We start from the raw sequence: 14851 nt of genomic DNA on the forward strand, positions 1-14851 counted from the left end.
AGTCTCCCAGTGACTGACTGTAGCAGATTTTAGGCCTCTGCCATTAAGAGTGCATGAATGGCAGCAATGTAAATATTCCCCTTGAAAATCAAAAGGTGAATTTTGATTGGCTGCTGTAGGCTCCACCCACTTTTCTGAATATTAGTCCCAGTCACCCAGTGGCCAACTGTGTCATGTTTGAGAACCCTGCCAATAACAGAATGGCTGAAATCAATCTAACAAATCTGATTGGCTGTTTGTGGCTCCACCCCTTTAGTGAATTTGGACCCCAGTTACCCAGTGACTGACTGTATCAGGTTTGAGGCCTCTGACACTAACAGTGTAAAAATGGTAGCAGTGTGAATATTCCCCTTGAAAATCAATAGGTACATTTTGATTGGCTGTTGTAGGCTCAACCCACATTTCTGAATATTCATCCCAGTCACCCAGTGGCCAATTGTGTAAAGTTTGGAAACCCTGCCATGTTAAAAATGTAGTTGTTGGCACCGCCCACTTTTTCAAACCTTGACATACAGTCACTCAATTATCAAGTTTATCAGCTTTGGGGTCCTTGGTATCAATACTTTGTATATTCCCATTGAAAAATAAACAAATCTGGCTGTTTGTGGCTCCGCCCCCTTTCTGAATTTGGACCCCAGTCACCCAGTGACCAACTGTACCAGGTTTGAGGCCTCTGCTTTTAACAGTATAAGAGAATAGTAGCAGATGAAATATTCCCTTTGAAAATCAGCAAGCTCATGGTGACCCAGAACTCATTGGGGTGTGTAAGGGACTACAATGGTCCTAAAAGGGGCTTTTAGGACCATTGTAGTCCATTACACACCCCAATGAGTTCTGGGTCACCATGAGCTTGCTGGTTAGTCTGTGCCTCTCGGATTTACAAGCCCTACTCCATAGAGCCTAATTAATCCATGCCATGCACTGATGAGGATCAAACAATCCGAAACAGTCTGTATGCATGTTGGATTATTATGGCTCTGTACATATTAACAAGCTGACACATCATTGCATTCCAGCGGTTCTGGAGGTGTGTTTAGCTTCTAAGGGTACAATGGTTAATTTGCATATATTCAGCAGTGGTGCCTGGGAGACATCTCGAGCTCACTCCAACCTGAATTATCGCAAATTCTTTCTGTTTTAGGAAAGCAAACTTTTGTTTTTCTTTGAAAATCAAAAGGTGAATTTTTATTGGCTGTTGTAGGCTCCACCCACCTTCCAAAATCTTAATCTGTCACCCAATGACCAACTGTGCAAAGTTTGAGAACCCTGCCATCAACGGTGTAAGAATGGCTGCAGTTTATATTTTCCCAGTAAAAGTTGTTTTGGCTCCGCCCACTGTTTGTAACCTTGACACACAGTCACTCAATGAGCAAGTTTGTGAGCTGTCAGGTTCCTGGCATCAAAAATGTGTGAATGGAAGCAGTTTATCCACCAAGGAAATCTGATTGGCTGTATGTGGCCCCGCCCCTTTAGTGAATTTGGACCCCAGTCACCCAATGACCGGCTGTAGCAAGTTTGAAGCCTCTGCCATTAAAAGTGTAAGAATAGCAGCAGTTTAAATATTCCCCTTGAAAATCAACAGGTGAATTTTGATTGGCTGTTGTAGGCTCCACCCATTTTCTTGAATCTTAATCACATTCACCCAGTGACCAAGTGTGGCAAGTTTGAGAGCCCTGCGATTAACAGTCTAAGAATGGCTGCAGTTTACATTTTCCCATTGAAAATGAACGGCTAAAATTTGATTGGCTGTTTTATGCTCCGCCCACTTTTCCCGGATTTGTAACCTCGGTCACCAAGTGACCAACTGTGCCATGTGTGGGGACTCTGGCTTGATTAGTGTGAGAATGGCAGCCTTTTCTATTTTTTCCATTGACTTGAATGGGTGGAATCTGATTGGCTGTTTGTAGCTCCGCCCAGGTGTGCAGGGGGGACACGAGACCCCCAGAACATATCATCCCAGGTAGTAAGGGATCTGTGTACCAAGTTTCGTTCAAATCGGTCTAGCCGTTTTCGCGTGATCGCGGCACACACACACACACACACACACACACATCCGATTTTATATATATAGATTTTTTTTCGCTTCAGTGTCTCTTTAACAGGGAATATTATTGCAGTTAATTCATTATTCCAAAGGTTATAGTTCAGTTTTACATTGATGGATTTATTTTATTGAACCATTTGCTTTGTTATATACTTTTCCAATCTTACTCAGAGAGGTACACACCTAGCCGCACACTCCGCTCCTCCAACAAACTTTGCCTGACCGCCTCCCCCATCACCCAGTCCCATGCACGCCTCCAGGACTTCTCAAGAGCTGCTGTAACACTATGCAACTCCCTTCCTCCACCCATTAGGGCAGCCCCCTCCTTCAACATCTTCAAGAAGGCCCTCAAAACTCAATTTTTCACTCCGTCCTACCCCCCTCACTGGTGCTCCAAACCCTCCGATGAACTCTGGTCCACTACCTTTCGTGTCCCTACCACTCCCTCTAGATTGTAAGCCTTTGGGCAGGGTCCTCCTCCTTTTGTGTCCTACCTGATCATGCACCTCCATTACTGTGAACCCATGCTATGCATCTGAGTGAACCTAACTTGCCTAATCTCCATGCTCCCATCCAGTGACTGACTAAGCATTACCTTGTACTCATACTGTGCTGTGTGATCTGGTCTTTCTTGTATTCCTGTATTGTCATATTGCTGTATGTCACCCCTAAATATTGTCTGTAACCTAAACTAATGTTCTGTGCTGTGCAATATGTTGATGCTTTATAAATACAATAAATAAATAAAATACTTGTATGTGTGGATAGGGTAAGAACCACCAGGAAGACTTGGAGTGTGGGGATTTTAAAAGAAAGATCAGTATTTGAATGCTGCCTCTTCAGCCAACATTTCTGGAACTACTGACTTTTTTGCTATGTGGTTTCCAGATATTACTCTATCTCCTGTTTCACAACTTTAAAACGTGATTTTAATTATTTGGAGGTAAGTGCAACACAGAGCAGTATTTCAGTGACCAGACACCAGAATTGTTTTGTAACGGTTAAAGTAACTTGAGAAGAAATGTGCCAACTGAGTTGAATTTTGGCATAGATTTGTGAAATAACATGTACAGTAAGTGAGAGAGAAAATGGAGCCATATTTATTTACTTTTGAACAATGCACATTGCCTGGCTGTACTACTGATCATCTACTGTATACTTTTAGCCGTAGACCCTAAATAAGCTGACAGATCAGACTGAAGTTTCACTGGATTTCCCACATGCTTGTAGGCGGGTGATTCAGACACTACTAATGCATCAAAGATTAGCAGGACCGACAGGAAACTGGTATTGTATAAAGGTAAATAAATATGGCAGCCTCCATATACCTCTCACTTCAGGTTTCCTGTAAGCTTCATAATAATGTTACACCACTTGCCCAACTAGTGATGTTATTTGGCATGTATAATTTTAATTGGAACGAGCCAATTAATGTATTTTGAGGTGTGTTACAGCTGTGGCACTAGTCATATGAAAGTTAGAAAGGGTGAAACATAAAGAAATGTGTAATTTTGCACTGATGTCTGCTTCCCTTGATAAAATGCCTGTAAAATTAAACAATTCTTCAAAAACATATTACCCAAATAAAGCCTAGATTGTCCAGAAAAAAAAATGATATATGTATTACTTGGTGGTATAAGTAATAAGTGTTTGCTGTATCAATAGTAACACAGCCAAAACCGAAAAAATTGTCAGGAATCTTAAGGGGTAAAAACCCAGGAATGCAAAGTGGTTAAACTGTTTTAAGAATTGTTATATCTCCGGGGTGACTCCTCTCTCCCATTATAGTTTATTCTTCCTAGGGGATTCCTAAGGATAGCCTCTACTAATTCTAGATTTTTTTTTGTTTTTTCTAGAGAGTGACCACCTATAGTTAGAAGACACTACAACCCTGAGTGGTGAGGGGTTTTAAACACACCCCAGTACCATGGTTGCTCTGGTACCAACCTGGTTTTGGTGAGTAGCTCTCTATTCTCTATTTTGTTGCTTTATGGTGCATACTACACTACACTGGTGCTCCTGGTTTTCTCTGTTTTTGCTTTATCCAGAAGTTAGTCTCCCGCAATCCACTCTTTACTGTGCACATAGACTTCCTTGGCCAGGCAAGTTTGCCATGCTACAGAAAGCATGTAGGTGGTTTCCATAGACCTGAAGGCGAAACTGTTCTGGAAGTGCCCAAAACAGGATTTTCTTCATATCCTTGGCCTTTGCTCAGTTATGAATAAACAAGTTAATTAACAGCATTGCATCTCAGATTGTACTAGACTTTCCTAAGTGCTGGCAAATGCGTCATAATACCAGCAATAGATGTAAGTACACATGGGGTCATCAGGTTCAAAATATTCTAAGGTCATTTTCACATAAACAGAAAAAAACAAAGCAGCTTCTTATTTATCTCCTCATTTACTGACCTCCTTTGTGGCATTCACATTAATTCTCTGGATCAACCACATTAATCTCAGATTGCTTTCCTGGATATAAGCACTTACTTTAGACTAATTATCTTCTTATAATTGTCTCTTTTAATGACCTGAAGTTGTAATGAAAATATTTTATGCTAATTTTAAGGTTGACCTGGAAATCAGCAGTTTCTGTGAAACGTCAAAGCATATATTGATAGTTTTCTTGCTAGTCCACATATATACATTGATGCTCATTTTGTGCAGATCTGGTTGTTTTCGGCCCTGTAACTGGCAAGCGTCTCATAGATGCCTGTGTTACATTTTTGCATTGGCCATTTGGGTGCCTGATGCGAGTAGTAGTCGATAGGCTACTACATAGAATTTTTAATTGGTTGTAGACTATCTTCTATAACTATCAGTAGTTTGGCTGCCCACATTTTACATTAGCATTAGGCACTTTTAGGGGGGGGTTAAGGTAAGGAATTAGGTAAGGAAGTTAGGCACCTCCAGGGGGTTTAAGGATAGGCACTTAAACTGGAGGGTTAAGGTTAGGATAGGTAACGGGTAGGGCATAATAAAATATTGGCAGTTTACATTACTGACATTTCTCTATTAGCAACTTATGCGGTAATATGTATTTCATTTTGTGACATACATTAGCACGTGAATTCATCCCCATAGTTAGCACAGGTGACTTTTTTTTAAAACTAGAGAGATTCTTTACTGAACTGGGCTTCAGGATTGACCTCTTCTGTATGGATATAACAACTTACATATCTATTACTTACTACATTGGCTTAAAGCGGAATATAACCCTGCATTTCAACTTTGCTCTAAAACATTATTTACAGTATATTATATGCAACCAGCATTTTTTTTTTACTAGACCAGCATTGGAAGGGTTACACAGGGCTTTAAAGTTCTTGGAGATTTCTGCAGACGCATCCGAACTTGAGAGAGATACATTTTGTTTACAAAAATGTATCTAAGTGTTGAATGTGACTCATCTCTTTCACTGAGAAGGAGTTGGAGGACAGCCAAAGAGTGTGTAACATTTCTAAATATATACATATAACTAAATAGAATGTAACTATCTGAACGTCTGCATATCTCTCCACGGAACTTAAAACCTCTGTGTTTAACCCTTCCAATGCTGGCCTAGTAAAAAAAAAATGCTTTTTGCATATAATATGCTGTAAATAATGTTTTAGAGCAAAGTTGAAATGCAGTGTTATATTCCGCTTTAAGTCAAGATAGTTTCACACACAAGCAGCTTGGCATTCTTTATGGTCCTTAAAGGAACACTGAAGGGGGATAGGGGGAAAAAGAGTTGAACTTACTTGGGGCTTCTTATGGTCCCCGCAGACATCCTGTGCCCGCACAGCCACTCACCGATGCTCCTGTCCCCACCTCCGGTTCACTTCTAGATTTTCTGACTTTAAAGTCGGAAAAACACTGCGCCTGCACGCCCGCACCCTCACTCCCGCTGACATCACCAGTAGTGTATTACGCAGGCCTAGCACAGTCTGCGCCTGCGCAGTATGCTCCTGGTGACATCAGTGGGAGCGAGGACATGGCCCCGCAGGGGCAGTGGTTTTCCAACTTTAGAGTCGAAAATTCCAGAAGTGAACCAGAGGTGGAGACTGGAGCATCAGTGAGTGGCTGTGCGGGCACAGGATGTCTGCAGGGGACCATTAGAAGCCCCAAGTAAGTTTAACTATTTTTCCCACTACAATAGTCCTTTAATTTTGTTTTCTAGTTTTGTCAGTTCCCCATTGCTGTGATGAAAATATTTAGAAGTCCCCCTGAGCTCCACTCTGTACCCAACGGACCAATAAAAAGAGCTAACAGCCTTAAACATCACCAGTTTGACAAAAAAAATGACCTTAGCTAGAGATAAAGAAGAATGTGCAGCCCTTATTCTGGTAGACCTGTTTGTAGCTTTCAAAACTGTGGACTGTGAAATAACAACCTAGTAGTTATAGAATTGCTGTGGTCTAAGAGGCACGGCACACTCCAATCTTTCCTGTCTGGTAGGTCACAGCTGGTAGGCTTTGATTCCTATTATTCTAGCTCAGTACATCTGGCTTAAGGAGTCCAATGGGATTAATCTCCTCGACTCTCACGTACTATTCAATCCTGAATCCTGTTCTAGGTTATCATCTCTGTGGTGATGAAACACTTCTATATCTGTCCAATGATACTCGGGATCCATCAATATTCATCATGCTTGTCTTGAGGAACTTCAAAACTGAATGGCCACTAGTTAGTTGAGGCTGTACTCTGATAAAACTGAGGTGTTGGTAGTGAGGTGCTCGTATGTCATTACAGTACAATACAAAACAACAAAAATGTAAAAGCTTTTCTCCAATAGGACTCAAAGGGGATGATTCACTAACGTAAATAGTGTGAGTAACCTCCTGTTACTCAAGCTATTTAATCAGCGTGCCCAATTTTAAGTCCATGCATGCTACGTGCACTAGTGGCAGCATAGCGTGTGCAATTAAGCTCAGTCAGAGGAGCGCGTGCTCAGCGCACACTATGTTGCGGTAGTGCAGCATAGAGAGCGCCGGTATCTTATACCCGCTACTTGCCAATAACGAGTGCTCCCCTCGTCCCACCCTGAGCCCCTTCGGGTCCAGTGGCTTTAAAGGATGTGATCTTCGCACTTTGATTGGCCCAATAGGCTGCCTGTCCGTTGGGAGTATCCAATTTATGTGATCCTTTTGATCTAAGATTGCGGGAGGTGTGATGCAGTTGCAATAAATCCTTGGTGTATTCAGGGTCCAGATTGTGCAGGGATTTGCATGTCAATAAGTCTATCTTAAATAGAACTTTCCATTTTATGGGAAGCCAGTGGAGTGAGCGAAAGATCGGTGTTATTTGACAATGGCCGGATTGGCTTCTTAACAGCCTTGCAGTGGCACTCTGTACTAGTTGCAGGCAGTGCAGGTCCTTGTTTGGAAGGTGTGAAGAAACGCGGAAGAGCCGCCGCTATAAGTCAGCGGGAGGCGGCTCTTTCCGCGCATGGCGGAACGCGGAAAAACCGCCGTGTCTGACGCGGCGGTTAGCGCGCATGGCCTGTTGTGAACAGTCTGACCCAGCGCGGGGAGGTCGCCGCCGGTGCTGATGGCGGTGCGACCAACCCCGCGCACAGGTCAGCGAGCACATTGCAAGACAGTACTGGTGTGGCTGGGACTGATAGTCCACCAAGGTTCAGAATGACGCGCGTGCGCGCAGAGAGGCAGAACTTATATGGCAGTCAGAAAAGAGTCAGCTTACCAAGCCGGTCAGCTGACAACCCTGCTTCGTTTCATTGGTCCAGCACTTAGGGAGGGGCTGGAGAGTGTTTTAGTATATATACTGCTGGCTGTTCAGTTGCTGGTTGTCTGGCGTTGCGATCACTATGTGGTAGCACTCAGACCTGAGTCAGATCCTAAAGTGTGCCGGGACCAGCTGGAGCGGTTATCCTACACTTAGCTAGATTCTGTTGATAGTCTAAAGTACTAGTTTGATTGTGATTATCTGTTATGACCTTTTGCTTGCCTGACTATTCTTCTGAACTCTGATCCTGTACCTTGCTATTCTGATACTCTGTTGCCGAACCCCGGCTCACCCTAAGACTCCGCATCTGCCTCCTGATTCTGTACCTCGATATTTCTGAAACCCTGTTGCCGAACCCTGCTTGTTTATTAGACCCCGCATCTGCCTTCTGAATCTGTACTGTATCTGTCTGTGTGGTTACGACCTGGTTTGTCCGACCTCGAGAACCGACCTTACTGTTAGAGGAGGTTCCCAGTCCTGGTAGTGACACTCCCTCCTGAGTGTCACTCTCGGTTGTCCTTCCTACTCTCAGCCTGTCTCCTCCCCCCGGGAGAGTGCAGGTCTTTGGAAGGAATTTGTGCAGTACTCCTTACTGCTCTGAGGCCAAGTCCTCTAAGTATTACGGTTGCACCAAACACTCCTACTCTTCTCAGGTGTCCAGAGGTTAGCTTATGTATCTGATTATCGGTGATACTGCAGATCATCAATAATCTGGTATATATCTGTATTCCCAGTGATACTGCAGATCACCGGTAATCAGATCCTCTCTGTGTTACACCGATTGTTACAGAAGGCTTGTATAGAGAGAGCATTGCAGTAGTCTAGCCATGATGTGATGAAGGCATGAATTTGGGTTGGGAGGTCTGCTGGAGGTCATTAATTTTTGCAGTGTTCCTTAAGATTGGATTTTTGTCAAATCAAAATTTGGATTTTTCTTGTTGGTTGTGATGGATAGGAAGCAAAGGTTGGTTTGCTGATGGTGTAGTGAACGATTTTTCTTCCGATCAGAATTTTCTGATCGCTCTAAACTATTTTTCACTAGAAATTGGATCGTTAGTGGCCACCTTTGGGTGAAGGAAGGAATGTTTCACAACAGCTGAGGTTTGATTCCCCATCAGTCAGTTCCCCCAAGTGGTGCACCATGTCTGAGCTGTTCAGGCCTGAACTACCAATCCTTAAAGGGGAACTGAAGAGAGAGGTATATGGAGGCTGTCATGTTTATTTCCTTTTAGACAATACCAGTTGCCTGGCAGCCCTGCTGATCCTCTGCCTCTAATACTATTAGCCATAGCCCCTGAACAAACATGCAGCAGATCAGGTGTTTCAGTGGTTCAGACTTATAAGTCTGATCTGACAAGACTAGCTGCATGCTTGTTTCTGGTTTTAATCAGATACTACTGCAGAGAAGTAGACCAGCAGGGCCGCCAGGTAACTGGTATTGATTAAAAGGAAATAAACATGACAGCCTCCATATACCTCTCTTTTCAGTTCCCCTTTAATGTTGCTGGCTGAGACTGAAGCTGCTTTGCTGTCGATTGCTGACCTCCGATGACAAGGCCCTCAGTTTTGTCATCTTTTAGTTTTACAGTATATGTTTGATATGTTATAAGTCCTTTGCTCCCTATGGGTAGCGGAGTCTAATCTGACTCTCCTGCTGTTCACACATAACCCCTGTTGTGGAAAATGTTACCAGCAAAATAGAGAATCCATTATAAGATCTGTCTGTAAAACTTACACAGCCTTGTAAAACCTGGGCCGAAATACTAGAACAAAACTGACCTCCATGTATCTTCCACGCTACATACACATTTAACGTAATTCCCAGGATCCACCTAAAAATAATTAGTCCATGAGTCTTCTAGCATGCAGCCCAAACTCTATGGACTCTCACAGTCAGTCCATGAGGCTCAACATCTGAAAACCATTTATTTCCCCAAGCCTATGAGACTGCATTATATTTATATACAAAGCTTTAAGTCCCCCCAGTAGAAAAGTACTAGAACATTGTTATCATTACAATCACACGCCTTGCTATCTGTAGAGCTGCACAGTGAAGATTTGAGCAGTTCAGAAGAACTCCGATAACTGGAAAAGTCCCTGCTCTGGAAAATGACTGGAAACGTTTTGGTAATGAAGAGCAGAATCATTTGTCCTAAGGTAAGTCTCAAAATTTACCTGGGTAATTAACGGTATCCAAATCGGTGTAATAAATCATGATTTGTTAAAGCCTACATTCACAGAGGTGCGTTGTGATCCGACATAATGGTCACATTGTGGCATGGCTTGTTGCACTGCAGTGTACCACCTATGTGATGTTCACAGTGTGGCGGGTGTGTGGCAGTAAAACAGCATGTGGCAACGTAATGCACCGCAAAATGTGCATGTTAACAGTGAAAGTGAAGCATACCTTTAATTGACAGTATGCTTCACTGTATACACGCAGGCAATGTGCTGCACAAGATTCCCATCCCATTGCGTTGCATTCTCTTTTTTCAGGGAACACAATGCAACTTCCGCTGTGCACCGAGCCTATGAGTCAGTCTCCATGCAAATTGGCTATGCAATTTACCTTTCAAAAGTTAGTCTGCAGATGATTAAGTTGGAGCTACTGTGGTTTGTGTATTCACAGATTGTTGAAGAGTCATTCTATGTAGTGATCTTGTAAACTGGCCCCCACAAGCTCCCCGTGTGATTTAGCTATACTTTAGTTCACTACATGCTAAAGGAATTTAAAATATCTGTTCTGACAACACTGGTTCATAAACATTTTGTGGGGAAGAGGTATTTCTATAAATCCTATTAATAAATAATATATGCAAATTAATTTGACGAAAACTAAAAAATAGCGTAGGACGGTGCACAAGATGAAGTTGGGTTATTCCCAGGATACACTTAACATTTGGTGCTCGGGCCTTTTCCTATGCAGCCCCTATTCTATGGAACTCACTTCCACAATCAGTATGAGAGGCTCCTTCTCTGGACAGCTTTAAAAAAAGGCTAAAAACTCACCTCTTTTCCCGAGCCTTTGATACTGCATAATGCAGGGTCACAGCACTTTGAGTCCCCAGGGAGAAAAGCGCTATAAAAATATTATAGTTCTTGTTATAATTAATTGTCTATTGCTTAGTAGTGGTTGGATAGTGTACTGGTTTAGGGCACCGCCTTTGACATGGCAGACCAGGGTTTAAATCCTGGCTAGATTCAGTACCTATTCAGTAAGGAGTTCAAGGCAAGACTCCCTAACACTGCAGTGTGGCCTCTTGAGCGCATTCCAGTGGCTGCAGCTCTTGAGCGCTTTGAGTCCAACAGGAGAAAAGCGCTATATAAATGTTATTATTATTAGTGTACACATACTATTGCCTGAGCGCAGGTTGACTGAGAACATTGCCCCTCTCCATAACACCACACATACACCACACACTCTGGAAGCTGCTGGGCCATCACTCCTCCTGTTCCCCTCCATAGCTACAGCCCCACTTCACACACCTGTATGGCACTCAACCTAGAATGCCCCCAGGGGAATAAAACCCTAATCCCTGCTGGTGACAGTATTTGTGTGTGCGTACGCACCTTAGGGCTGGGCAACACTGAAGTGTGTATGTAGCTTAAAGTGATTGTCCAAGCTGCCCCCAAAAAATCCACTTACCCGGGGCTTCCTCCAGCCTGTGGCAGCCGTCCTGTGCCCTCGCCGCAGCTCCGATGGCTCCCGGTCTTCTTCTTTTTTTTGGAGCTTGGACAATTCCTTTAAAGATGAATAATAATCTAATATAATGCTAAGTATTAGTGTTCCATAAGTATTAATAGTATATGTAATACGTATTTTCCTGGTAGACAATCTGGTGCTTAGAAATTGCCATAATCAAGGAATCTCACTGTACCTCTGCATGCATCAAATCCATAAGTCACTCCCTCAGGAACGATGTGTGTGCTAATGTACTCAATGTTGTCTCAGGCTTGCTGTTTACCAGCTTGTGGTTGAAGTTAGGTGGTTTCCTGAAGATCTATATATATAAGGCAGACTTATATTAAGATACGCATGCATCACTTCCCAGAAAAGCAAAGTAAATGATAGTATCAATGCATAAATACACATTTATTTATTTTTTTTATATACAGTATGTCGCATAAGTTAAACAGACTCAGAATTGCTTAGTGAGAAGGGCAGATGAGTGTATTGATGTAACAATGTAACTGAAATACGTTCTGCTTAGGGTTATTTTCCTCATCAGTCTTTTGTGAAGGAACTACATAGTAGATGCCATTTAGTACCAGATATTCACGGCCTGTCTCTGGCCATTTACATCATTCCAGCTTTCTTCTTAGGATGCTACTAACCATGCTTCATGTTTGCATTGCTTTGACCATTGGAAAGCTCCATATGTGTTTGAAAGTATGAATAGCATTTACCTGCCCTTGAAACTGTCCCTGGTGTGTGCAACTTTTCATTCATTTCCTGCACCATTTACTTCAGGGCAAAGGCAGCAGGCTGCCAACCAGTGCAGCTTTATGTGTCTTATAATTCAGCTGTCGCACAATCACTTCAAGGAAGCCTGAAATATGAGGGTTATGAAGAAGTCGTTGCTGGCTCGCTTTTGCTTGGCAATTGTGCTTTTTTTTTTTTTTTTACCTTTTAATAGCTTCCAACCACAGACCCAAATGTGTATGTAGATTCTAAGGCTGAGGTGGATGCATCCATTTTGCAGTGTGCTGCTTGCAAGTTGTATCAACATGTGACATTTCATTTTGCATTGTTAAAGGGAACCTAAACTGAGATGGATTTGGATTTTTCCTTTTAAAATAATACCAGTTGCCTGACTTTCTTGTAGATCCTGTGTCTCTAATACTTTTAGCCACAGCCCCTGAACAAGCATGCAGATCAGGTGCTCTGACTGAAGTCAGACTGGATTAGCTGCATGCTTGTTTCAGGTGTATGATTCAGCCAATGCAGTCAGAGATCAGCAGGACTGCCAAGCAAATGGTATTGCTTAAAAGGAAACATCCATATGCCTATTAGTTTAGATTCCCTTTAATGCAAAAAAATTACCAGTCATTCTCAATGTAAAGAGGTGCTGCCTGAGACTCCTTTGCCTCACATCTCTCCACAACATAAGTGTAACTATAAATCATGGGACTCTCTAGCAAAACTTTCATGGGCCCTGCAATGTTTCCCCTGCCAACCCCTTGTGACGCTCACAGCCTGAGGGCCCATCTTGCAAGCGTCATAAAACAAAAACACCTGATCTGAAGGACCAACCCCTTTATCAGAGGAAGTGATGTAGTAGCTGGAACCCCCTTACAGCTTTGGGGCCCCCTGCTAAACTCCCCCAGTAGTTATGCCTCATTTTGGAGTCAAATCCTGTTTAAATTGATGGGACTACTAAGGAGCTTTTGATGGGCACCAAATGTACATCCCTCTCATGCGGGGCTGATCTTCCTTAACTTTCCACCAATCGTGCTCAATAAGAGGACAGGATGTTTTCCAGCTCTTTCATTGGCCAGCCAGCCTTGCAGCCTAAGAAGTAACATCACTACACATCACAGCAGTGTTCCTTTTTTGACAAAACGATACTGGCCTTCAAAGAAAACCTAAACTGAAAATTAAAAGTCAAAATAAGCATACACAAGTCATACTTACCTTCCATGTAGTCTACTCCTCAGTGTCTTTCTCCTGTCCCGCGTCCTGTTTGTTCACTGTGATCAAGGGAATTTTCCGTCCTCCATTTTGAAAATGGCCATTACCCATAACAGCTTTCTGGTCAGCACACAGTTAAACTGTAACATCCCCCACTTCAGCCATAGGGAAACATGGACATTACCTGGTACATCAGTTTTCCTCTCAGCTATAACTGACAGCAACTGATATTTTACTGACAGCAACTGATCTATTTCAGATCTGACAAAATATTGTCAGAACTGGAAGGGATTATTGTCAGAAGAAAATGGTGATCTGAGAGGAACTGATGGCAAGGTAACTCTGTGATGTTCATTTGAAGTTACCTCATGTGTTTATTTTAAATATTTTTACTCAGTACGGGTTCTCTTTAATAAATAGGTTGATATGTTGTGGGGGGTTTTTTGATCCACTATTCTGAGCAACAAGATGGGGGAAATGAAAAGCACCATTCTATTGCTGAATTATTAAATGGCCGTTAATAAAATGCCAGTTACCTCATTCGGATGCCTGATTGTCATGCCAAGCTTTTAGCTTCAGTAGCTTATAAGATAATAGAGATGTTGCCTCTTGCCTCAGTATTCCTGACAATTTAACCTTCCTTTAACCTCCCCAGCGGTATGGACAGAAATGTCCTTTCAAAAAAAACATGCTGTGAACAGTATTGACATGCATACACATCAATACTCTCCTGCACTGTATACTAGACCCTTGCTTGACACATTTTGGCAAGTTACAGGAAAAAAAAAGTTTTAAAAATAAATTTTATCACTGTTTGCACAGAAATCCTGGGGAAATTGAACGCTGGGGAGGTTAACAATCTACACACCACCCCTTAGTACATATTTATTCCGCCTGCGCCCTTCTCTGTTTTCAGTTTATTTTATCCCCAGGCTGTGTTTTTTATTTGCGGTGCATCCTTCGTTGCTTGGGAAGCTGTTTCCTCTTATCCTCCCTGCAGCCAAGCTTTTGTTAGTTTTGGATACAGTGCAAATTGTAAGAAACTCTTTCAGCTTTTTGATTTTGTGCTTTTATTTGTGAGGTTTCTCACTTCCTGTATCAGTAAATTGGTTCACATTAGGATTACATAGTGGTCCTTGTAGTCAGTGATGCAACCACATCATAGTGGAAACTGGGAACCTTAACTAGGGCTTAAAATATTACAACAACAAAACCTACTATGCATTTGTTTCTCTTTTTGTTTTATATGGACTGGGGTAGGAATAGACCTCTGTGAGGTTTTATGTTTAGAATGACCTACACATCTTTTTTGTTCCCATTGACTAGATTTCATCTCCTTACATAGAATAAAAGACAATGGCCTTGATTCACTAACCTTATCTCCTGTCTTTAATAACATTTCTAGAGTTATCACCATGGTGATAAGGCATGTAGTATTCAGGAAACATT

At 42.3% G+C, this 14851-nt stretch overlaps 1 long non-coding RNA gene across 1 annotated transcript in view; it reads left to right on the forward strand.

Moving 5' to 3' along the window:
- The first annotated feature begins 3916 nt into the window (after nt 1–3916).
- The window catches only part of LOC137570551 (uncharacterized), a 58105-nt gene continuing 47170 nt past the window's right edge, over nt 3917–14851 (forward strand). Inside the window, exons 1-2 of the long non-coding RNA XR_011031085.1 lie at nt 3917–4000; nt 9812–9927. This is a non-coding gene — a long non-coding RNA (uncharacterized lncRNA). The remainder of the gene's footprint in view (nt 4001–9811; nt 9928–14851) is intronic.

The sequence above is a fragment of the Hyperolius riggenbachi genome, chromosome 4 (genome assembly GCF_040937935.1).
Source record: "Hyperolius riggenbachi isolate aHypRig1 chromosome 4, aHypRig1.pri, whole genome shotgun sequence".
Lineage (NCBI taxonomy): Eukaryota > Metazoa > Chordata > Amphibia > Anura > Hyperoliidae > Hyperolius > Hyperolius riggenbachi.